General features: G+C 48.1%; 1 long non-coding RNA gene across 1 annotated transcript in view; it reads left to right on the top strand.

Moving 5' to 3' along the window:
* The window catches only part of LOC113628378 (uncharacterized), a 36495-nt gene extending 13954 nt beyond the window's left edge, over positions 1-22541 (top strand). The window contains exon 2 of the long non-coding RNA XR_003436032.1: positions 22469-22541. This is a non-coding gene — a long non-coding RNA (uncharacterized LOC113628378). The remainder of the gene's footprint in view (positions 1-22468) is intronic.
* The last annotated feature ends 546 nt before the right edge of the window (positions 22542-23087 follow it).

Genomic DNA, 23087 nt, shown 5'->3' with positions numbered 1-23087 from the left:
CCTGAAGGCTCAGGAAGCTGCACGGACGCACAGAGCGAACCGGACACTGGTGTGCACCCTCCTCGGCCAAATGGGCCACTTGCTGTTCCCCAACTGGCACAGCCAGAGTGGACTTTCTGGGCTTGAGCCACTTGAGGGCAGTGGGTCAGGTTCTCGCTCCCACATCAGCCAGACCTGGGTGTGATTCTCCATCCTCAGCTCATCAGGGTGCGACGTTTGGCAAGTACCTTAACAGTCTCTCTGACTCCATTTTCCATTTATCAAATGGGGAAGTAATCCCCTCCTGTGGGGTTATAGAAATGAGATTAACATATGTACAGAAAGCATGTAACAGAGGTCCTGGCACTCAGTAAATGGGAAAGAGGATTGCCTCCCTGGAAGGTTTATTCCACAGGCTTTTTTGATTTATGGTTGTTTGGGTTTACATCTTATCTCCCTCCTAAAGAGATACCCATCTTAATGGCAGGAACTGGGCCAAGCTCATCTTTCCGCTCCTGCTGCACCCTGAGCCCCGCACAAAATCGGTGCTCAGTGAGCACGCATTCAGTCGGAGTGAACTGGACACAAGCAGGATGAGTTCATTGGAACCAGAAGCAGGGGTTACAGCTTTTGTAAAGAGCCTGTGCTGACTGCCATTCTAAATAAGCTTCAGAAGTTCTGGGTAGAAATGGAGAGTGGGGGATCGCTCATGTCGATTGAAAAAAAACGCACAACCTAAAATTTGAGTTATGTTTCATTCGGCAGACATTCTGAGGACTTTAAGCCCGGAACACAGCATCTCAGATAATGCTGAGAGACTGCTTTGAAGAGGTGAGGGAGGAGCCAGGATGTATAGGAGTTTTTGCAACAAAAGACCAGGTAGTTAGATAGGACTTTCCTGGCATGAAGAAGAGGCCATATGGTGTAGTGAAAACAGCACTGGGCATGGATGCGGGTCCTGTCTCAGCAGGTACTGCGTGACCCTGGGCCCGTCACTTCCTGTCTCTTGAGTTCCCTCAAATGTCCAATTAGAACTGGAAAGGATCTCTGGGTCCTTTCCAGTTCTAACTTTCCAGATTATAGCATGTACTATCCCTGCCTCAGTAAGGGAGATAGCCTTCACCTCTAGCTTGGAGTCGGTGAGGCCACTACACAGCAACATTAGATGATTAACCGGCATTCCTAAGCGCCATAGGGCTGGGATGGGACCTTCCAGACTGCAAGTCATCAATGTGCTGCTTAGATAACCTGCCGCTTCCTGAAGTCCTTGGGGATCCACGTTCTTTGTCCATCTGTACACCAATACACCAGCTGGTTAATTCACTCGTTTATCTATTCACACCTAGCCTCTGGAGCCAGACTGCCTGACTTTGAACCCCAGATCTGCCAGCCCTGTGACCATGCACAAGTTACAGAACCCCATCTGTGCCTTACCGTTCTCCTCTGTAAAGTGGAGATAATAATGGAATTTGCCTTCCAGGGTTGTGGAGGATTAAATCAGACATATAAATGAAGACCATTCCTGGCATGTAGTAAGCATGATATAAGCGTTCACGGTTAGTTTTTATTTTGGCCGCGCCATTTGGCTTGCGGGATCTTAGTTCCCCGACCAGGGATCAAACCCTCGCCCCCTGCCGTGGAAGCGAGGAGCCCTAACTACTGGACTGCCAGGGAAGTCCCGAGCGTTCACTATTAGTATTATTTGCGAAGCATTTCTTGATGTTGTGGATATTGTGTGCCAGGTGCTGTGTTTGGAGCTTCTCCTACTGCCCTACAAGGTAGGCATTGCTGAGCCTGCTTTTCGTAGGAAGAAACTAAGGTTTGACGAGTTTACGTGACTTGTTTGAGATGGACCACTGTGCCCATAGGCTGCAGAGGACACGTCAGCAGGGCCAAGAAGAGAGCCGGCTGGGAAGAGCGGGCAGGTCCCCTCCTGCACCTGTCACTTAGCATCCATCTCACGTTGCCTCCCTGCTGCACTGTTTGGTTCTTGCTCAGACCCGGACTCCCGCTGGTGTCTTGTCTTGAAACGTATAACCTGTCAACACATGAGAATCATCTGCAGTGACTGGGGAGAAATATGATTTAGGAGCCGGGAAGAGGAGTTCAGCGCGACCGGAAAGCTGCCACTTCACGGCTGATTTTGGAGCTGCCTCTCGGCCAGACCAAATGGGAAACGTCCTGCTTCGAAGCAGTCAAGATGTTAATACTTAGATAAGTGAAGACACACATGTCTCAGCTAATATCCCAGGCGTATCGGGCCGATTATGCTGCGCTGGAGTGCAATTTCCTCTCGGGTTTTCTTTCTTTGGCCTGACATTGTGCAGATGGTGAGCTCTGCTTGCTGGAAGTTAAGTGTGGAAATGATCAAATAGAAATACGAGACATTTGGATATCACTTGAGCTGCAACTTGACACTCCAGGTCTGATTGAAAATCCAGCAGGCCTCTTTTACGACCCTTTCTCCCCGCTCCCCCTTTGCCCAGGAAGGCGCCTGCTGAATTCTCCTGGCTCACTCCACACCCCACTACTGTCAGCTCTGGCTCTGTTAGTTAGCGCCACTTCTCACCAAAGATGTCTGACCAAGTGATCCTCCCCGTTAAAGTCCCAGGACACAGGGAAATCCCTGGCGGTCCAGTGGTTAGGACTCCACGCTTCCACTGCAGGGTGCTCGGGTTTGATCCCTGGTCGGCAAACTAAGGTCCCGCATGCAGTGTGGCACTGCAAAAAAAAAAAAGTCCTGGGACACACACACACACACACACACACACACCCCTCCCAGTTGCTGCCCAAGGCTCCCCTTCCAGTTTTAATTGCTTCATTGAGGACTTCCTGCCGCTGAACCTTCTTGAGTTTCTCTCTCACACTTCTCAAGGGAAAAAGCACCTTCCTCTGTCCTTTAAGCTCCAGATCCTTCTTCCTTCAGAGCCCAGTTTCCAAAGTACCTCCTCCTAATTTCTTTGGCTAGCCTTCTCCTTGTGCAAGTAGCCTGTACCTACTTTAAAGTCTACTCTCGGGACTTCCCTGGCGGTCCAGTGGTTAGGACTCCATGCTTCCACTGCAGGGGGCACGGGTTTAATCCCTGGTCGGGGAACTAAGATACTGCATGCCTCGTGGCTTGGCCAAAAAATAAATAAACTCTATTCTCAACACAGAAATCCAGCTTTCTTTTCTTTTTCTTTTTTGCGGTACGCAGACCTCTCACTGTTGTGGCCTCTCCCGTTGCGGAGCACAGGCTCCGGACGCGCAGGCTCAGCAGCCATGGCTCATGGGCCCAGCCGCTCCGTGGCATGTGGGATCTTCCCGGGACCTTCCCGGACCGGGGCATGAACCCGTGTCCCCTGCATTGGCAGGCGGACTCTCAACCACTGCGCCACCAGGGAAGCCTAGAAATCCAGCTTTCTTAAAAGTTTCAGATGCCTCTCCCTGACTCCTCCATCTCCATCTTCCCCACCCTGTAACCTGGATCCCCCATTCCTTCTGGTAATTTCCATATTGACTGCAGATTCCAGGGCAATTTGGGTCTCTACAACAGCTGCATCGGGGGCTGATTGAATTCCTGAAACCCTCTTCCCCACTCCACTCTGACTAGACCAAATTTAGTTTAACCAAACTTCAACACTACGTTTTCGTCTCTTCCTTTTTTTTTTTTTTTTTTTTTGTGGTACGCGGGCCTCTCACTGTTGTGGCGTCTCCCGTTGCGGAGCACAGGCTCCGGATGCGCAGGCTCAGCTGCCATGGCTCACGGACCCAGCCGCTCTGCGGCATGTGGGATCTTCCCGGACTGGGGCACGAACCCGTGTCCCCTGCATCGGCAGGCGGACTCTCAACCACTGCGCCACCAGGGAAGTCTCTTCCTTTTAATGATTAATTTGCTTCGAAGAATTCAAGAACCCAGACACAGTGACTGCTGACCTAGTTACTGACCAATCCTAGTGGTGTTTCTCATGAGGGTCCATCCTCTGGGCTCTGGTCTGTTTCAGGTGAGAATGTGAATTCCGCTGTGGCACCAGTTTTGCTTCTCAAGCAAGTAGAAATATTGTTCAGCCCCCTTGACCTCACCTCTCCTGGAGGTCTGGTGTATAAAGGTATATAAAGGAAAGATTATGATGTCTTTGCTTTGTTTTAGAGCTAGTGTTTTAATCTCTTTAAACTTCAGTTTTCATCCCATTGATTTCAAGCCCTGATCTTGTCAAGGAAGACACCCGTCAGTGGCACTGTTGCTGTACAACTGCAAAGCCTCAGTGCTCAGCTAAGGATGCTGAGATGTCCTTAGGTTCCCTACAGCCAAGGGCAAGGCAAAGGCTTGTGGTGGTCGGTTCCCCTTCATGGGCACCACATGCTCCCTGCATTCTTGATCTGCCTCGTTCCTTTAAGGTATTCCTGGGCCCCTGCTACCTGTTTTAGTCTGCTTGGACTGCCTGGGTGGCTTAAAGAACAGAAATTTAGTATCTTACAATTCTGGAGGCTGGTAGTCCAGGAATGAAGTGTTGACAGGTTTGGTTTTTTCTGAGGCCTTTCTCTTGGGCTTGTAGACGGCCATCTGCTCCCTGTGTCTTCAGATGGTTTTCCCTTTGTACCTGTCTGTGGCCTAATCTCCTCTTCTTATCAGGCACCAGTCATATTGGATTAGGGCCCACCTTAATGATCTCATTTTAACTCAATTACTTCTTTAAAGACCGCATCTCCAAATATAGCCACATTCTGAGGTACTAGGGGTTAGGACTTCAACATATGAATTTGGGAGGTACGACACAAGTCAACCTCCAACACTTAACACTTTTTAAATGCACGCTGCCCGGTTTCAGGGCATCCTGGACCTTCATTTAGGCTTCCGAGGAGATATGTCCTCCTTTGTAAAATGGGATTAGTAAGGATACTGATCTCTTGAAGTCGTTGTGAAGACGGCTCTAAGGCTTAACCTAGTGTGCATTATAGTAGGTGCTTAGTAACCGTTAGAACCATTTAAATAAATAAAGATGATGATGATGCTAACAGCACCAGTGTTATTAGCAGATGTCTTGGTCATAACTGTCCTTTTTTACAGCACCTGACGATCATATCACTTGTGTCATTTTCATTTTGCTCATTTCTTTCCAAAAGAGGCTTCCCCATGACTTCCCAGCACACCAAGATTCAGATCAAAGCTACTCCCCACACCTGCTGTGAGGACTTGGAAGCAGCCTGGCAGGAGGGAGGCACTGGGCCTGCCCCACCCCTCCCATCTCCTTCTGGAGCTCCCTTAATCACAGCTCACTCAGGCATCTGCTTTTGACCTTGGCACCTTCCCTGCACAGTGCCAGGGGCCTGGAGGCCTGCCAGCTCTCCCAGTTCGCCAAGCTGACTCTCTTCCATCACACAAGTGACCTGGGAAATCCCACCTCCCCTCCAGCAGGGGATCAGTCTCCCTGGATTCATCACAGGAAAGGTGCTGCTCTGTGGACACGCAGCCCTGCCACTCTCCCTACACATGCACAATGCTTGGCTTGCACTCCAAGGCCCTTCTGATAAAGGCTTTCTGCTCAAGACCTTCCTTCTGTCTACGTGCAGCCAAGTGTACATCTCTGTCAACATTTTATTTATTTATTTTTTTAAATTTAATTTTATTTATTTTTTTATACAGCAGGTTCTTATTAGTTACCCATTTTATACATATTAGTGTATATATATCAATCCCTGTCAACATTTTAAAAAATATTAAATCGTAAGGCTAATTTTGTTCTCTGTCCTGTGCATTACATGTGCATAAACATGCCCAGTGGAGACGTTTTTACAGTTTACAAAGTAGTTATGCATGAGCCCTTTCTCCCTCTCCTCCACCCTGTCTCAGGCTCCAGCGCGTTGGCATCTGCCGTTTCCCCTCTGCCTGGAAGCACATCTTCTGCCTTGTCCCCTGGAGAACGCCTGTCCTAAGGCAGGCCTGGGCCAGTGCTCTAGGAGATGCCTTGCTGACCTCCCTGGCAGAGATGATGCCCCCTTCCTTGGTGGCTCCATTGTGCCTTTGGTGCTCTCTTGCCCCTACTTACCACTCCGTAGCTGATTGTGTGTTTGTATAGCTTCCCTGGCTGAACTTGTTGCTCCTCGAGGGTAGGGATGATGATGCATTTAACTTTGCATCGCTGGTGCTCAGTACAGGGCCTGGCTGCAGATGAATGAAGCCAGTGAGTAGGGTGCTGGGCCCCGGGCAGGCTGGGCAGTGCCTTTCATGGCGTCTTCCGTTTGGCCTCACCTCTTCCTTTGTCCTGTTTTTAGCCTAATTCCTTTCAAGGCTCTGGCATGGGACTCTGAGCTCATTTTCATGATTGCTTTAAATATTTGGGACTGTTGGCATGCCAACACGGGGACCCACGCTAAGGAGGGAGAAGAATTCTCTAGCTTTCTGGGTTCTGCCCAAACACAAGGAATGTGCCAGAGGCAGGGGAGGTTCTGAGAAATTGCCAGGTTGGGTCGAACTAAACCGCTTTCTTACCTGGCTTAGGGAGCCAGGAATTTTGGCAGGAGTCAAGAAAGTGAAAGGACACAGAAACTTGGGGCAGGGGGTGGGCAGTGGGTGAGGATGGCTTCTCCTCCAGGAAACCCAGGAGGAGCCCTAGATAGAAGCCAAAGGGCAGCAGCAACACCGATCTGGAGATGCAGTGTCTACACCCGAAAATGGTGAGCACCCTGGACCAAATTCCGGGACACAGACGGTCCCGGGAGCCAATGCTGAAAATCAGATGGACAGAAGGAGACTCTGGAAGTCTTGCCATGGAAGAACATGGAAGCCACAAAAATAAGCTCCTGAGCATGTGGCATAAGGAGGAGCCTGCGAGTCGCTCCGTGTAGCTCCCACCACTTCGCGGATCAGGAAACGGAAGCTGAGAGAGAAATGGGATGACCAAGGCCACACAGTTCATGGCGGTAGCACCAGGACTGAAACCTACATCTCCTTCTCCGCTTTCCAAGGCTTCTACCTCCTCAAGGGCTGGAGAGGAGCTAGAATGAGTTTTCCCCAACAGTTGTTATAAATAGACTAGAAAGCCTAGCTGCTGCTTGTTGAGTTCTAGCTATATGCCAGGTACAAACCAGTGCTAAGCGGTTTACATGTTTCATCTTATCTAAGAGCAGCCTTATGAAGCAGACATTCACAGCCTCATTTTAAAAATGGGGAAACTGAAGTTCAGAGGCTAAGTGATTTGCTTAGATCAACCAGTTACTGAGCATTGAGGTCCATATTCTAACTCAGAGACCGCCTGATTCTGGAGCCTATGCTTTGAACAGCTACTTTCTAAAACCTTCCTGTCTGGCCTTTACAGATCTCAGGATACTGGTTCAAAAGCAAGACAGCTAGAGCTTCTAGATGGAAATGCAACATTCCAGCCCTCTGACAGTGAGATTTGAGGCACACAGACCTGGGCATCTGAAATAAGCAGGACATTTTTCTTCCCTAAAGACTCTCCAGTCCAGGGACTTCCCTGGTGGTCCAGTGGTTAAGACTCCTTGCTTCCACTGCAGGGGGCGGTGTTCAATCCCTGGTCGGGGAGCTAAGATCCTACATGCTGCGCGGCACAGCCAAAAAAAAAAAAAAAAGACTCTCCAGTCCAAAAAAGGCCTGTGGTTATGGGAGTGGAGATGGACAGATGACCCGTGGTGGGGTTGCTGATACAACAGTGGGTCACAAGGTGAGGCAGCCCAAGCGAGTGGCCAAGAGGAAGGAGACAGATTCCTGACTCCCTGAGTTGGCTGCTGGCTGTAGAGCTCTGTTGCCTAAGAGAGTAGATTCATAAAGAAGGAAGACAGCCCCTTAAAATTCATACACTTTATTTACATTTATAGAACAACTTGAAGCTCACAAAGTGCTGTCTTACGTATTCTCCTTGGATTCTTACAACAGGAAGACAGCGTTACTCTTCCTACTTTACCGATGAGCACACTGACCCAGAGAAGTTAAGTGACTTGTTCTAAGTCACCCAGCTAGCTGCCCATTTTGCCAGGACCCGAACGCAGGTCTGTTGAGCCTTACATGGAAGTCCTTCATCTTGACAGCACTTCCAGTGGACAGAGGAGACAGTAGAGATGCTGCCAGGAGCATCATTGCTGTCTCAGGACGATGACCCCTCTCCCAGGTCTAGGCTTGCCCGGATTGGGCTCCTTATGTCCTTTGCCATTAGTTGGTTCAAGAAAGGCCGTGTGACACAATTCCAGCTAATGAGGCAGGAACAGGGGGCTACTGGGCAGCCTATGGGAAAGCTTCTTGCACTCCTAATGGCCACGGGAAAGGGCAGTCTCTCTGTTCCTCTGGTTGTCGCTGTGCCTGGAACGTGATGACTGGGACTGCTACAGCCAACTTGCTGCTTGGAAGAAACCAGCACGTGGAAGAGGATGAGCAGAGAGACAAGAGAGTCTGGATCCTTGATGACATCATTCAACCAACACTGAGGCCTCCCCTCCTCAGGCTGCACATCCTAGACATCAGACTTCAGACATGGCATAGTCCAGGGGAAAAAAGGTCAGAAAACCTTGTGTCTCCTTCTTAGGAGTTAGGATAGTGTCTCCAGAAGATCCCCAGCAAACGCCCCCATGACTTTTTGGCCAGCACTGGATCCCATGGTTACCCCAAAGCAGGCAAGAAGCATAGGATTGGGACATTAGTGATGAGTGAGACCTACAGGTATGAGAAAGCTGAGGGTGTGGAGGGGCTGACACCTCCAAGACAAGGATGTGGTGAAAGAGAAGGACGCTGCTGAGGTCTGGACCTGAGGAAATGTTCAGCATTACCTGGTCCCAGGGACAGGGGTTTAACAAAAGACATGGAAGAAAGACCAGAGGTGTAAGAGGAGAGCCCAGAAAAAAAGAGAGAGAACCAGGGGATTGGGGTTTAAGGCCCTAAAATTATAAAATTGCTGATGCAGAAATTCTTTGTCAAAGAATATAACCCGAAAGAGATAATAATTAAAGTTTATTGAGTACTTTCTCAACAAACAACACAGCGTCAAGGATAGCATTCTTTTTCTTTTAATTTTTATTTTATATTGGAGTAGAGTTGATTAACAATGTTGTGTTAGCTTCAGGTGTACAGCAAAGTGATTCACCTATACAAGTACGCGTATCTATTCTTTTCCAAATTCTTTTCCCATTTAGGTTATTTCAGAATACTGAGCAGAGTACCCTGTGCTAAGGATAGCATTTTTTAAAGCACTTTACATTTATTAATTTACTTAATCCTCAGGACAATCTTATAAGGTCAGTACTATTCATTCTTTTTACGAGTAAATTTTCATTTTACAAATAAAGAAAATGAGGCCAGAGAGGTCCTGACATTTGAGCAAGGTCCAACGACTGAGGGATTGAGATTCGGAGAGAACAGTTGCAAGGCCCTTCTTAACCACTAGGCCATTCTGCCTCTTGAAATGATTAGAAATGAACACAAGGCTGCGCCCTGGGGGTGCTCATTTTAGCGTTATAATAACAGGAAACGATCTAAATGCTTAACAGCTGGAGGTTGGCTAAATAAAGTCTGACTTCCAAATGAGAGCATGTGATATAGATGTTAAAAATCATGTCGTAGAAGAATACTCAATGACATGGGAAAATGTTGAGGATACGTTTTTAAGTGAAAAAAGCTGTTTTCAAAACAGTATGATCCCAAATATGAAAAAGGAAAGATACTTGTTATTATTCACATGTGTGTACTTTGGCAGACAGATCTGGCTTCCGTACTGGATTGCCTATGGCCTATGCCACCACCAGGTACCCTCTTTCATCCTCACCCTGCCTAGCCTGAGAGCCCATCCTCACATCCCAGTCAGTCTGGGACGGTCATCCTCGTGCCTCTGGATTGATGTACTGCCTATTTGAACAAAGATAAGCAGGATGTGTGTGGAGTTCCATGCGCAAATTGTCATTGCTTCCACTCAGGTCATTCCAGGAACCTTATTTCTCGATAAGGCAAGACTCTTAGAGAGTGTTAACGAATGGAAAGAGCTTTGGGAAAATTGGGTTGCACTTGTAGGAAGAATATTTCAGAGACATGGTGCCACTTAAGAATAGGTGTGGAGGAGATGCTGGGTCCCTCCATCGCAGGGATTCTGGAAAGTGCGTAAAAGGAAGGTATCCCGCTCTTTGGACCATGGAAGTAGGGCAGGCCCCTGTCCCTGGGGCCACTAGCTTGACATTGCAAGCAGCTGAGCCCCAAGATGATTCAGAAGCCCACTCAGAGTCCTCTGGGTTTCCTGTCCTATGCTTTGCCCCAGCTCTATACCCATGTTCAGGCAAAGCCCAGAACTGACTGCTTAGAAAAATATTTAATTGAGATTCCTCCTACAGTGCTTATTTCTGTCTCAATAAGGCCTTGGCGTGCCATGGGTAGCTAAATATATTGGCTGTTTCTTTTCCAATGCCAACCTAGTTTTTTAAATGTTCCCAAGTACATCTGCCCAGCTTTTCCCTTAGAGAGAATTTACAGCATTTGCCCTCTGTAACCCAGAAGAAAAAAAACCCAAAACTGTGGAGGAGGTTAGCTTGCTTAGGGAAGAGAAACCAAGAGATTATGTCTGTGCAGAAGTTCCTTCCCTCCTTCCTTCCTTCCTTCCTTCCTTCCTTCCTTTCTTCCTTCCTTCCACCATCTATTGAGCTTCTCCTGAGTTACTGGCACTGTCCCTAATGTGGAGACTATACAGATTTGTGGAATTAGACCTGGTTCCTGCCCTCAAGGTGTTCATAGCCTAAATCTACCAACAGTACAGAGTGTTAGTGATGGAGGATGCACAAAACAGAGCTGAGGGGAAGGTCTGCAGTGCCCCAGAGGGAGGATACATAGGGGACATTTTCCTAAATAGCATCTCTACCTGTCCGAGAAGTGCTTAGGAGTTGAGGGAATGGGGAGAGCTGAAGAAACAGCAAGAATATAAGGATAGATGGGACTTATGTGCATGTTACCTTAGTTTGGGGTCGGCAGCATAGACACTTTCCCCAATAAAATTCTTCTGTTGGATTTGGTATCTGATTCTAAAGAAGTCTTGAGTACAATTAATTCATACCTCTAGGCTTTGGTTTCTTTACCTATAAAATATATTAGTGCAGACAAAGTTTTATAAACATTTCTAGAGTCACAGAACCCCTTTAGTGAACAAAAGCATATATGGAACCCCAATATATAAGACCAATAACATCAGAGCTACTGTGATTGAGCTAGGGGTGGGAGACCCAAAACTAGTCCTGGCCTACTGAAACACCTCACCAGGACTCTGGGGTTCCCTCAGCTGCAGTTGAAAGCCATAGGTTGAGACGGTATTTCAGGCTTTCCTCTTGTTCTCTCTTTGCCTCCATTTGGGCATGTGGCCGGTCCCTGGTTCCAGAAGGAGTCTGCACCTGCTACTTGGGAGCTCTGATGGAGGCAGGTGGGAAGTGGTCTTGGAGTACTCGGGATCACCAAGTCCCGGGAGTGGTCAAGTCATGATTGCTTTGGTGGGAAGAAAATAGGTTATCATCTGAAAGCAGGATAGGTTATCATCTGGCAACTGAAAGGATAAGCACAGTCTGGTAGCATGTTACAGATGGTTCTGGCCCCATTTACCCATCTAGTGCTTCTGGAAGATGATCTAGGGGAGAAGGGCCCTCATTTTCCCATCTCCTTGGTTGGATAACCTCACGGTTCATAAGCCTCTACTTTGCAGAAGTCATAAGAAACTTCCTTTGAAGATATTAAGGTCTATAGCATCTCAAGTGGACTTTACTCTTTGCAATATCAAGTAAGACAAGGCAGGGAATGGTCTCCCCATTTGATAGATGAGGGATCCGAGGCCCAGTGTGGTTGTCTCTTCCATAAAAGAATGTGGAAACTCACTTTTGAGACTATAGTCTGTACCTCACACCCTCTCAGACTCCTGAGAAGTTCTTTCTGTTCTCTAACATTTATTCATTTTGTTGTAATTGATGTAAATCATTCCCTCTGCTTTTACCTGTTTCCTTCTAGTTGTCCAGAAAAATCTGAAGTTGGATTTCCTATCCTTCTCGACATTTCATAGAAGGCAATAGAAGTATTCGGGGAGTTGAAGGAATGACCCATGAGAGTTGTGGCAGATTTCCACCTCTTTTTGGGAAACACCGCTTTGGTCATCTTGGCAGGAGGCTTGAGGGTGGGCATGAGAATTTTCGGGTGAGGGTGATTTCAATCCTGGGGAGTCTGTAATTCCCCAAATCTTATTAACATAGGGACTGAATACCAGACGTTCCTTTGGGTCTGCGTGCCGATGCTCTCAGCCTTTCCTAGCAGCCTTTCTCCACTGGTCTGGAACCTTTTAGGGCATTCCAAGCCCCCGCACCTCTCCCCCCGCCCCGGGGCTGGCCTTCAGTCAAGCATCTTCACACTCTGCTGCTTCCATCTGGAACTCCCTTCCTCAATTCCTCATGCTGGCTGCCTCCGGGCCTGCTTGCTCTGCCGGTGCCCAGAATCCCACACAGCCCTGCCAGCTGAAGCCATGGGGAACTGCAGCAGCAGGTAAGGGTGGGCTTGCCTGGAGGCAGGATGCACGGACCGGAGGATCCACGCGAGGTACCCATGACCATTCATCAAAGGGTACCTTCCAGAAGGAGAAAAGACACGTTACCAGCTAGGAGGAGGTAGTTGGAATGCACATAATCGAGGAAGAATATTACCAAGAACCCATAAAGAACATCTCCAGGCTGCCTTAGGATTCTGAGATTCTCTATGGCGTCGACTCCCCTTAAGTCATGAGATTCTGCCTGATATGGAGTCACAGCCTTTCCAGAAACTCTTATTTTTCTTCTGCAAAAAGGTGAGGGAGGGCTTCCCTGGTGGCGCAGTGGTTAAGAATCCGCCTGCCAATGCAGGGGACACGGGTTCGAGCCCTGGTCCAGGAAGATCCCACACACCGCGGAGCAACTAAGCCCCTGCGCCACAGCTACTGAGCCTGCGAGCCACAACTGCTGAGCCCACGTGCCACAAGAACTGAAGCCCATGCGCCTAGAGCCCGTGCTCTGCAACAAGAGAAGCCAACGCAATGAGCAGCCCGCGCACCACAACAAAGAGTAGCCCCTGCTCGCCGCAACTAGAGAAAGCCCGTGCACAGCAACGAGAACCCAACGCAGCCAAAAATAAATAAATTAAAAAAAAAAAAGGTGAGGGGGTCTGAATACAACATCAGGGGGACCCGCTAGCTGACTGCATCAGGGACCCAACAAAGACTTAGGCAACGCAGGTGTTGAGCATACCTCTGGTTACCTCTGGACAGCTTGCATAACTTCCTGCCTCCAGGCAGACCTAGAGATGAATTCAGCTGAGGTTTTAGAAAACATGATGCTGGAAGAAAGTGAGAGGAGGGGTTGCATTCAGTAGAAACGGAACCAGACCCTGGAGACATCCTCCTGGAGGGCTCTTACATAAACAACATCAACCACGGGGCTTTCTCCTTCAGGCAACCCCCTTCGTAACTTCTTAGTCTCTGTGTTGTCAGTGTACTCCCCCTGCTTTCCTGACTTATGCCAGGAGTCATCTCCTCCTCCCCTTTACCCCCAGCATCCATGCCATGGTGAACCTCGCCGTTCCCCCCTGTGTGGGTGATTCTCCTACTGGCTCCTACTGCAGGCCTCTTGTCAGGGGAGACAGGAGGCCCTCAGCTCTCCCTTCCATCAGACTCTGCTCTCATGATATCAGAACCTACAATTAACCCCATTTCCGATGAAGTCATGCCCACCTGCCTCTGCCTGGCTTCCCGGCGTCTCCACATCATGCCCTTGCCCTTCTCCTGATGAATCATTTTGTGTGGCTCCCTTCCATGGCTTCTCTTCTCTGGTCAGTCTCGTCTTGTCTCTCCCACAGGCATGTTAGTTTGATTCTTCCCTCCACACCTGGGCCTGAAATGCCAGCTTCAGTTCTGCTCCAAACCACCAATTCTTCAAGGCCCATTTCTTCTGTGAAGCATTCCCAGTCGGGTCATCCCCTTCATGCCCTTACCATTTGTGTGTTAATTCTTTCCAACTTCGCACCAATTTGGCAGTTTATGTTATATTACTAAGCATTGTCTTTTCAACAAGGCTGTAATCTTCTTGATGGTAAGAGTGCAATACCTGTTTGAATCACCTCTCTCTGCACCCAAGGCAAGGATGTGGGAATGAGGCAAATTAACATTTATCCAGGGCTTTCAGACATCATCTCATTGAATCTTTTCAACCCTGAGAGTTGGATGTTTTTTGTCTCTTGTTTTATAGATGAGGAAACTGAAGCTCAGAGAAGTATTTTTACATCCACAGCTGGTAAGTGGCCGAGTCAGGATTAGAAACCAGTGTTGCCTGATAACAAAGCGTCTTTCACGACCCCATGTCTCTATTCTCAGGTGGGGCATAGGGCACTCATAAATGCATTGGATCAGAAAAACAAGTTGACACGTGAAGCTGATGTGCATTCAGAATCACTGTTAGCATTAAACCCATATATGCGTTTCTTTTAATCCCACCTCGAAAATGTAAATCCCAGATTGACCTCTTCCAATGCTAATTTTTGTTCAAAGAAGTTAGGAGCAAGTTTTATGATTGATGTCTTTTTTTAAATGTCCTAATTATTTTTTCAGAAGCATGGTTCTTCTAAAATTTTTGCCTGGTAAGAAATCGTCCAGGGATGTCTGATGTCGCTTCTGAACTGAACAACCAGGGAGGAGGCTGTGATAGCTGGAAGTGTGTCTCTCAAGGCTGGTGTTCCTGATCTTGCATCTTTTTAGACTGTAATCAAAGGAGCAGCAAATTCTTGAGCTAGAACACAATATATAGTGTAAATACATATACGTCATCCAGGCTCCCAGATGTCAGAAATTCCCCCATGACCCTGTAAGAAGAATATTCCATTGCTTTAGATTGTGAAGAAAAAGGAGAGATAGATAAAGAGAGAGAGGGAGAGAGAGAGGGAGAGGGAACTTGAGCACAAATGAGGAAGACATATAAAGGGAAAAGGAAACAAAGGAAGAAAAAGAGGAATGGAGGAAGGCTGAAAGGAAGCTTTTCTCTTTTGAGAAGGTTTTCTCTATTAAGTGGATGGAAAATATGTCTTGAATCTTCAGAATTGGAAGGGAAAGCAAATTTTGTCTTAAGTGGCAACGCTCCCCAAATCCTTTCTCATGTCCTGACAGGGTGAGTACAGGATCCGGTGGCTGGGGATTTAGGCTGAGTTGTTATGGTGTATCACCCTTGGCTACATCATGTCATAGGAAGTGCAGTCCCCACCTTTAGGAAAGATGGCACTGGTGACTTTGGAGAAGTCTCACTCTTGGTGGGTCGGGTGGTGGTGGTGAGCTCAGGAATGGGAAGCAGATTGCCTTGGCTTTGCAGATCTCTCCTCGGCTCCTGGCCTCGTTAGAGGAAATGTTTAGATGCCCTCTTAGGGGTTTCTGAGTGTGCCCACCTAGGGCGGTTTTGAGAATTGAGTGAGATTGGTACCTGACACAGAGTCAGCCCTAAACAAGTGCCAGTTACATCTTCTTCACCAGCATAGAGAGAGCAGGAGCCCTCATTAGTTACTTCTGCAGGTTCATTTTCTACTTCTCTTCCCATTACTCACCTCCTGCCAGCCTCTAATACCAAGAGCCCCCGCCTCGGGGCGTTGATGCCTGCCTCCCCTCAGCTCGGGTGGGTCTCCTTGCTACCTTATCTCCTCGTGGCTCCCTGACTCAGGTCCCGGCTCAAACATCAGCTCTGCAGGATCTTCCCAGACTAGGGTGTCTGAAGCAGTGCCCCCAGCGCCTGCCACAGCCTCTCCACTTTGCTGTTCTGATAGCGTTCACAAGCCCTGACTTTCTCCTGTCTCTTCCCGGAGGTGACGGCTTCCCAGGAGTAGGGACTTTGTTTGCCTGGTTTTTTCATTTTATTCCCAGTGTCTGTAACAGTTCCCAGCACACAATCGATATTCAATAAATATTTGTTAAATGGTTTATTCAACCAAAAATATTGGGAGGGTGGATTCTGCCTGGGGAAGGGTGAGGGGCACAGGGGCCCTGCTGCCTGTGGCATGTCTGGGCAAGTCAGTCCCCAGCAGAATTTCAGCCTTCACTTGCCCCTTCCTCTGGGCGTCCGGAGGCAGGTTACGACTTGCACAGCCGTGTGCAGTGACCTGGTAGGGTGTGCTATATGACTGTAGGAGAATTCTAACACTCCTGGCTTTCGTGCCCAGATGCCCAGACTCAAGTGCCGGTCTTGCCACCAGTTTGCCAGCCACAATACTCAAGTGAGCTAGCAAAATCCCCACCAGGGCTGCACTTCTTACCCTGGGCTTGGGGCCTAGGGGGCGGTGTGTGTGTATGTGTGTGTGTGTGTGTGTGTGTGTGTGTGTGTGTGTGTGTGTGGTGTATGCGGAGCGGGGCAGTAGGAGCCTGCTGTAAATTCATCATCCTTTTTATCTAATTCACCGGAAGCGTGGTTTTTATGGCGTATCAACCTTGGCTACGTCATGTCATAGAAAGCACAGTTCCCGCCATTAAGACGGCACTGGTGACTTTGGAGAAGTCTCACTCATGGTGGGTCGGGTGGTGGTGGTGAGCTCAGGAGTGGAAAGCAGATTGCCTTGGCTTTGCAGCTCTCTCCTCGGCTCCTGACGTCTTTAGAGGACATGTTTAGATGCCCTCTTAGGGGTGTCTGGGTGGAGGTGCTGGATTGGAAACATCTTCTCAACAAAAATGAGCTCCTTGGCGGGTGTGTGCCTTGCTTACAGTAGAAACTCCATAGTAGGGAATGAATGTGCCCTGAGAGACGGGCTGGTGAGGAGGTCGCTGGGCTTGGGGTCAGGAGAACTGGCTTCTAGTCCTGCTTTTCCAGGCAGCCCCTGCCCTGTCCTAAGCCTCACTGTCGTCTGAGTATGAGGGCTGGACTCTGTCTGTGAGGTCCCTTCTCAGAGACTTACAGGAGTTAAAGTCCCACGAGAAGAGCAGCTCCCCAGGGCTGCACACTGATTCGATGAAGCACAACTAGCTCCCTCCTCCCCCTTGCCAGGTCCCCTCCTTCTTCCCATGGAGAGAAAGTGGCCTGATTCTCCTGTCAGGGACACCTGAGTGGTCCCTGCCATTCTGTGGCTTCTAGAGCTGGCTCTGAGGAGTCACAGCCCTGAGGACCATCTTGAGGCTGTTCAAAGTCATTAGGGATGGGTGGAGGAGTGGTGGGGACCAGAGACTGCAGAGGTCCATGCTGTGGGAGCTGGGAAGCAGACCACAAAAAAAACTGGACTTTCCTTTCCCAGGCCAGAGCAGGCTGCTTCTTTATGGATATGATGCAACGTTGCTCACCCCACAGATTCTTATCCCATCCACCCTTCATGAGTGCCGTGATGCTGTAAACAGCTTGGTCTGGATGAACCCCTTGAGAACTGATCTTATCTGTCGCCCTCTGTAGAAACTTAAAAACACAGTTCCCAAATCCTTTGACCCTCCGCTTCTTGAGAGGCGGGATCTATCTCCCTTCCCCTTGAATCTGCCCTGTGACCATTTGATGAAAGAATACAGTAGACGAGGCGCTGTGCCCATGTCTGGGTCCAGGTCTTCAGAAACGGGCAGCTGCCACTTCCTGTCTCCTGGGATGTTCGCTCTTGGAAGCCAGCCACTGTGCCGAGTGGGAGCCAAAGCGGCCTGTGAGGAGGAGAGACCCACGTGGGGAGGAAGTGAGGCTCCGGGCCCATGGCCCTGGCTGAACACCCAGTGCCAAGGTGCCAGCCCCGTGAGTGAGCCGTCCTGGAAGCCCCCAGTCCAGCCAGCCCAGCAGACAGAACGTGGAGCAGAGGTGAGCTGCTCCCATCCGGCCCCGCCCAAATTGCAGGTACCTGAGCACGATAAATGCTTGTTGCTCGTAGAGTCGCTAAGTCGTGGGGGGTGGTTTGTTAAGGGACAACAGAACACTGGCGCCCCTGGTGCTGGGGAGCAAAAGCCCCTCAAGTCCTTCCGGACCAGTTGCTTCTATTTTTCTTAAAACAACTGCCACCCCAACCATCCTGTGGACTCTCCTTTCCCTGGAAAAACTCAGCTCATCTTTCTGAACGAAGATGGTGATTTGCAGGAATTTTATTCCTAGAAGTCCACTCCCCCTCCCTTCTCATTTCACTCCTCCCTCACAAGCCCCACGCCCACTTCCTCTTATTTTTTCTCTTCCATCCTTCCAGCAGACACTTTCTCCTTAGCCTCGGGCTCCTGCAACAACCCCAAGGGACTTGACCACATGCCTAGGTGGGAATCTCAGGTGTGTTCTGTGCATGCATGTGTGTGCATATGTGTAGGCAGGGGTCGGTGCATATGTGTGTGCGTGTGTGTAGGTGTGTATGGAGGATAGTGTTACAAACACTGGAGGTGGGTAGCAGGTAGTAGAGGAGCTGATGATTTTGACCGCTGTTTTTGGTGGGTTCATTGGAAACCACCCATTCTTTTTAAAGATACTTAAAAATTGAAATCAACCTTTTCTGGTTATCCCATTCTGCATTTTTCAAATTTTCTACAGTGACATGGATTACTTTTGTAATGAAGGAAATAAACCTCACTTTTCCTTCCAATACTCAGAGTTGACCAGAATTTATATTCTGGTGAATTTCCTTGCAGCCTTTTGTCTGCACTCAAACATCTCTTGAATATTTGAGATCGTGCCATGAATACAGTATGTCTTGACTTTTCACTGTGCTTTATATTTTAAGAGTCTCCTCTCTCACTAAATATTTTCCCAAACCTATTTGTTTTTGCTCCAGTGTATTTTTCCTTTTTTTAAAATTGAGGTATAGTTGATTTGCAATATTATATGTTTCAGATGTACAACATAGCGATTCACAATGTTTAGTTTGTACTCCATTTATAGTTACTATAAAATATTGGCTATGTTCTCTGTGCTGTACAATATATCTCTGTAGCTTATTTATTTTATACATAGTAGCTTGTACCTCAGTCCCCTACCCCTGTCTTGTCCCTCCCTCCTTCCTTCTCCCCACTGGTAACAGCTAGTTTGTTCTCTATATCTGTCAGTTTGCTTCTTTTTTGTTATATGCACTGGTTTGTTGTGTTTTTTAGATTCCACATATACATGATATCATACAGTATTTGTCTTTCTTTGTCTGACTTATTTCACTAAACATAATACCTTCCAAGTCCATTCGTGTTGTTGCAAATTTCATTCTCATTCTTTTTTATGGCTGAGTAGTATTCCATTGGTGTGTGTGTGTGTGTGTGTGTGTGTGTGTGTGTGTGTATACACATGCCACATCTTCTTTATCCATTCATCTGTTGATGGACACTTAGGTTGCTTCCATATCTTAACAATTGTAAATAATGCTGCTATAAACATTGGGCTGCACCAAACCTAATTTTTAATGGCTTGATAATGTTCTAGCATGAAAAAAATTATTTATTTTTTTATTTATTTACTTATTTAATTTGTTTAGCATTTACCTGACATTTAGGTTATGTGTATATATATATATATATATATATATATATCACATCATATGTATATCACAACCTAAACGTCAAGTAAATATATGTGTCAGACATACGTGTGTGTGTATACACACACATATCTCATACCGTTATACATAAATCTTTGAAGCTTTAAATCTTCAAATGTTTTCACTTTGATTCCTGGAAGTGAAGTTCCAGGTTAAACGCTATGAACATTGGAGAGGCTCCTGGTATGCAGTACAAAACGGTAGAAACTGTCCCTTCTGAAATCTCTGCTTGGCTTCAGGAACCATCTTCTGACTGTCTGGGCATCTCTTACTCTTTTATTCCCAGGAGATGACCAGGGAGGGATGGGGAACCCGAGGAAAGAAAAGACCAGGTGAAGATATGCGAGAAAATATGTAGCTGGCAGAAAGAACTCCTAAGCTTATTTTATGAATATTTCAATGGCTAGGGAGACAGTTTTTGTCTTCTTGCCCAACTTAATATGAGGAAGGAAGAGAAGGGAACTAACAGTAGTCACATGGGTAGATGCTTTCCATCCATTGCCTCATTTCATCCTTACAAGGACCCTGAGTTATTATTATTCCAATTTTATAGATGAGGAAACTGGGTCCTGGGAGGTTAGATAACCTGTCGGAGTCAGACAGCTGGTAAGGAGAGAGCCCGGAGGTGAACCCAGGGCTGTCCAGCTCCAGAGCCAGTGAAATGAGCTGCCATCTGGTTTCTCCATTTCCATAGCAAGATAGGGGGAGGGGATGGGCTTTGGCCCTCCCCTCCTCTCCCTTCCTCCCTGTTCCAATTCACTCTTTCTCCCTTTGAATAGAAGGGACTGAGATGAAGCCTTAAGGAGCCCTTTCCCAACTGTTACAAGATATAGGACACCATCCCCCAGAAGTTATCGAACCTCTTTCCCTGAAAAGCATCTGCATCCCAGTGAAAGTCTTCTATCCTCGACCCTGCCTAGATAACCTCTGGAGGCCCCTGCCGGGCAGAGGATTTCAGGAGTTGCTGGGAGCCCTCTGTGGCTGTTCTGACCCGCATTCTTCCAGCACATGTTGTCTAGGAGCAAAGAGGAGAGGGAGGGCGCAGCTGGCAGGGAAACAACGGGGAGTCGGGCAGATCAAGGAGTATTAATAATGCGGCCACTGGCTGCTAGGCCCGCCCTCAGGGTCCATCACAGGGGAGGGGCCCAGAGGGTGGTTAAGGGCAGAGGGATGTGCAGGGCGCCTGAACCCTGTGTTTAAGCCCCAGCATGCGCAGGAGGAGTGCCCCTTAATCAGAGATTTTGTCCAATCCCTCACTCTCCCAGCCACTAAATTGCATCTCTTACCCCTTCAGATTTCCTTTGCAAGATTTGTCCTCCGAGGAGCCAACCCAGATGGACCCCATGTGGCTCTGTTTAGAGCCTCATTCCATTTGGGTAGTTTCATCTGGAGGTGACATTCAAACTATTTAAAAACAGTGAGAATGAGTTTAGTCCTAGACCAGTCTTCACAGAGAGCCAGCTCGAAGGCAGGAGTCTGTGCTCCAAGGACCTCTGCTCGGGCAAGTGTTAACTCTTTAGTTGCTGGACTGGAGGGAGGTATGAAGGTGCCAGGAGAGAGAATGGGGTGGCCTAATCACTAGTGGGGCTCAGGGTACTGGCTGTTTACCAAGTGGTACAGGATGTTTTCAATTTAAGAACTGATATGGCTGTACCCGTGTGTACAGGTGTGGCTGGGCTCTGCATAGACGGGAAACAATGACGCCCTGCCTGTCGTTTCCTAGGGTCATTGCGAATGAGTCTTTCCTGACCGCTGTTCCCCACAGGTCCCTCTTCCTCTGCGTCTCCACCCAGAGCCTAACAACGGTTTCTGGAGTCATGTCCCTGCAGCCGCCACATTCCAGCTCATCAGAGATGAGCATAACATGGACCAGAGCCTGTTCCCAGTCCCACAAATGAGGGGTCCTCCGCCTCAGTCTCCCCCATGGTATCTGCCCACCTGGGTGCCCCCCTCACAGCAAGCACTCAGTCAAGGTGCTTGATAAAACATGTGGTTTGGGGTGGGTTCAATTTAGATTAAATTCCCATTTGGGTATCTAAGTCAAGACCCGCAGTTCTCAAGAGCAATGTGGCTAGCCAGCAGTCTCTCCCTTGCAGCAGATTCTGCTGGTCCTCTCTTTCTAGGTGGCAGTACACTGACCCGAAATTCCAGAAGCCGGGCTTCTGCTCCTGGCTCCACCATCACCAGCTAGATGGCCCTGAGTGAGAATTTCCTGTCTCTGGGCTTCATTTCCCTCCTCCTCAAAACAGATCTGGAAAAGCTGATCTGCAAGCCTGTTCAATCCACAAAAATATGATTCCGTGTTTCCCTTTCATTGCTACCTCGATGCAACATCCATTACGGTTAAGAAAGTAGTTTGGGGAAGAAGATGGTCTGTGTTCAATGCTGGTTCAGCCACTTTAATACTATTAGCCTTGGGAAAATAGGAGGGTACTTGGGTGGGTTAAATAATACTGTAAAGTTTTAGAACACTTGGTTCTTAGTAAACTTTCAATAAACATTGTCCATTTTTGCTACCTCTGGTTAAGTGTAGGTTTCATCAAGGCTGAGTGTCACCTCTCCTTTATTAACTGATACCCAAAGCACCATATTCTAGGTCTAAATTGATTAACCCTGTGAGCAGGTTGCCACCAGGGTCTCTGTCCTTTATCAGAAGGAGCAGAGCTACCATCCACTGAGGTTTTTACTCTGGGCCAGACCCTGTACCAGACACTTAACATATACTTTATCATTTCCTCTTCACAACAATGGCAAGAGCTAAGTATTATTCTCCCCTCATTTTCCTCCTGAAGAAATGGAGTTTCAAAAAGATAAAAGCCACAGCACTGATAGCAATTATAGATTCAGATCCAATTCTGGGGGTGCTTCAAGCCCATGCCAGGGGGAAACAGAAGGAATTCCTCTGGAAAGACGATTCCATGTCAGTCCAAGCTCTTCCGGGCAGAAAGCTGACACCTGTGTGTAGAGGAGGAAGCTATCCTATTGGGGATGGGGGGTGAGCATTTCCCCTAAAGCCATCTCTCTCTTCCTTCAAGCCAGGCTTATAGATCCGAACCACAAAGGAAGATGAAAGAATCTGGCTGATGAAGTCCTCCACCCTGAGAAGAGGAAGAAAAAAAAGAGAGAGAGAGAGAAAGAAAGGAAAGAAAGAAAAGAACAGAGGGAGGGGGAAGGAATAATCCTTGACAAATATTTTCTGTTAATAAATTCCATTTTGCCTCTAAAATGTTTGCCAACTATCTAAGCAGGAAAAATTTTTCACATACCAGGGCAAACTGTCACCAAAACGCCTCTCCAGTTGGCCTGCCCACAGCCTCTGTTTCCATAACCTCCCAGGAGGCAGCCTCTCATGGACTCTGTGGTCTTCCTCCAGGAAGACCTGCCTTTTCCATGAAGGAGGTTTGCGGTATTTAGGTGTTCGCTCTTCCCAGCTTGGGGAGACGGTATCTGGGGAGCCCAGCAGGTCTTCATGTGTCCCCAGATCTCCTCTCCTCTCCTCGCTCCCTTTCTCTTCTCTTCTCCTCTGTCTTCTGCCCTCCTCTCCTCCCATCTCCTCCCTTCCTTGCCCTTCCTCTTTCTCTTTCTCTCTCTCTCTGAACCAGAGTGTGGAAGACTTCTGCCTCACTGCCCTCCTGCTTCCCTCCCAGGCTCATCCCCG

Source organism: Aethalodelphis obliquidens, unplaced genomic scaffold (assembly GCF_003676395.1).
Source record: "Aethalodelphis obliquidens isolate GAN/ISIS:26980383/991018 unplaced genomic scaffold, ASM367639v1 scaffold2, whole genome shotgun sequence".
Lineage (NCBI taxonomy): Eukaryota > Metazoa > Chordata > Mammalia > Artiodactyla > Delphinidae > Aethalodelphis > Aethalodelphis obliquidens.
Note: the sequence above shows the minus strand (reverse complement) of the source record. Positions and strands in the feature narration are given on the sequence as shown.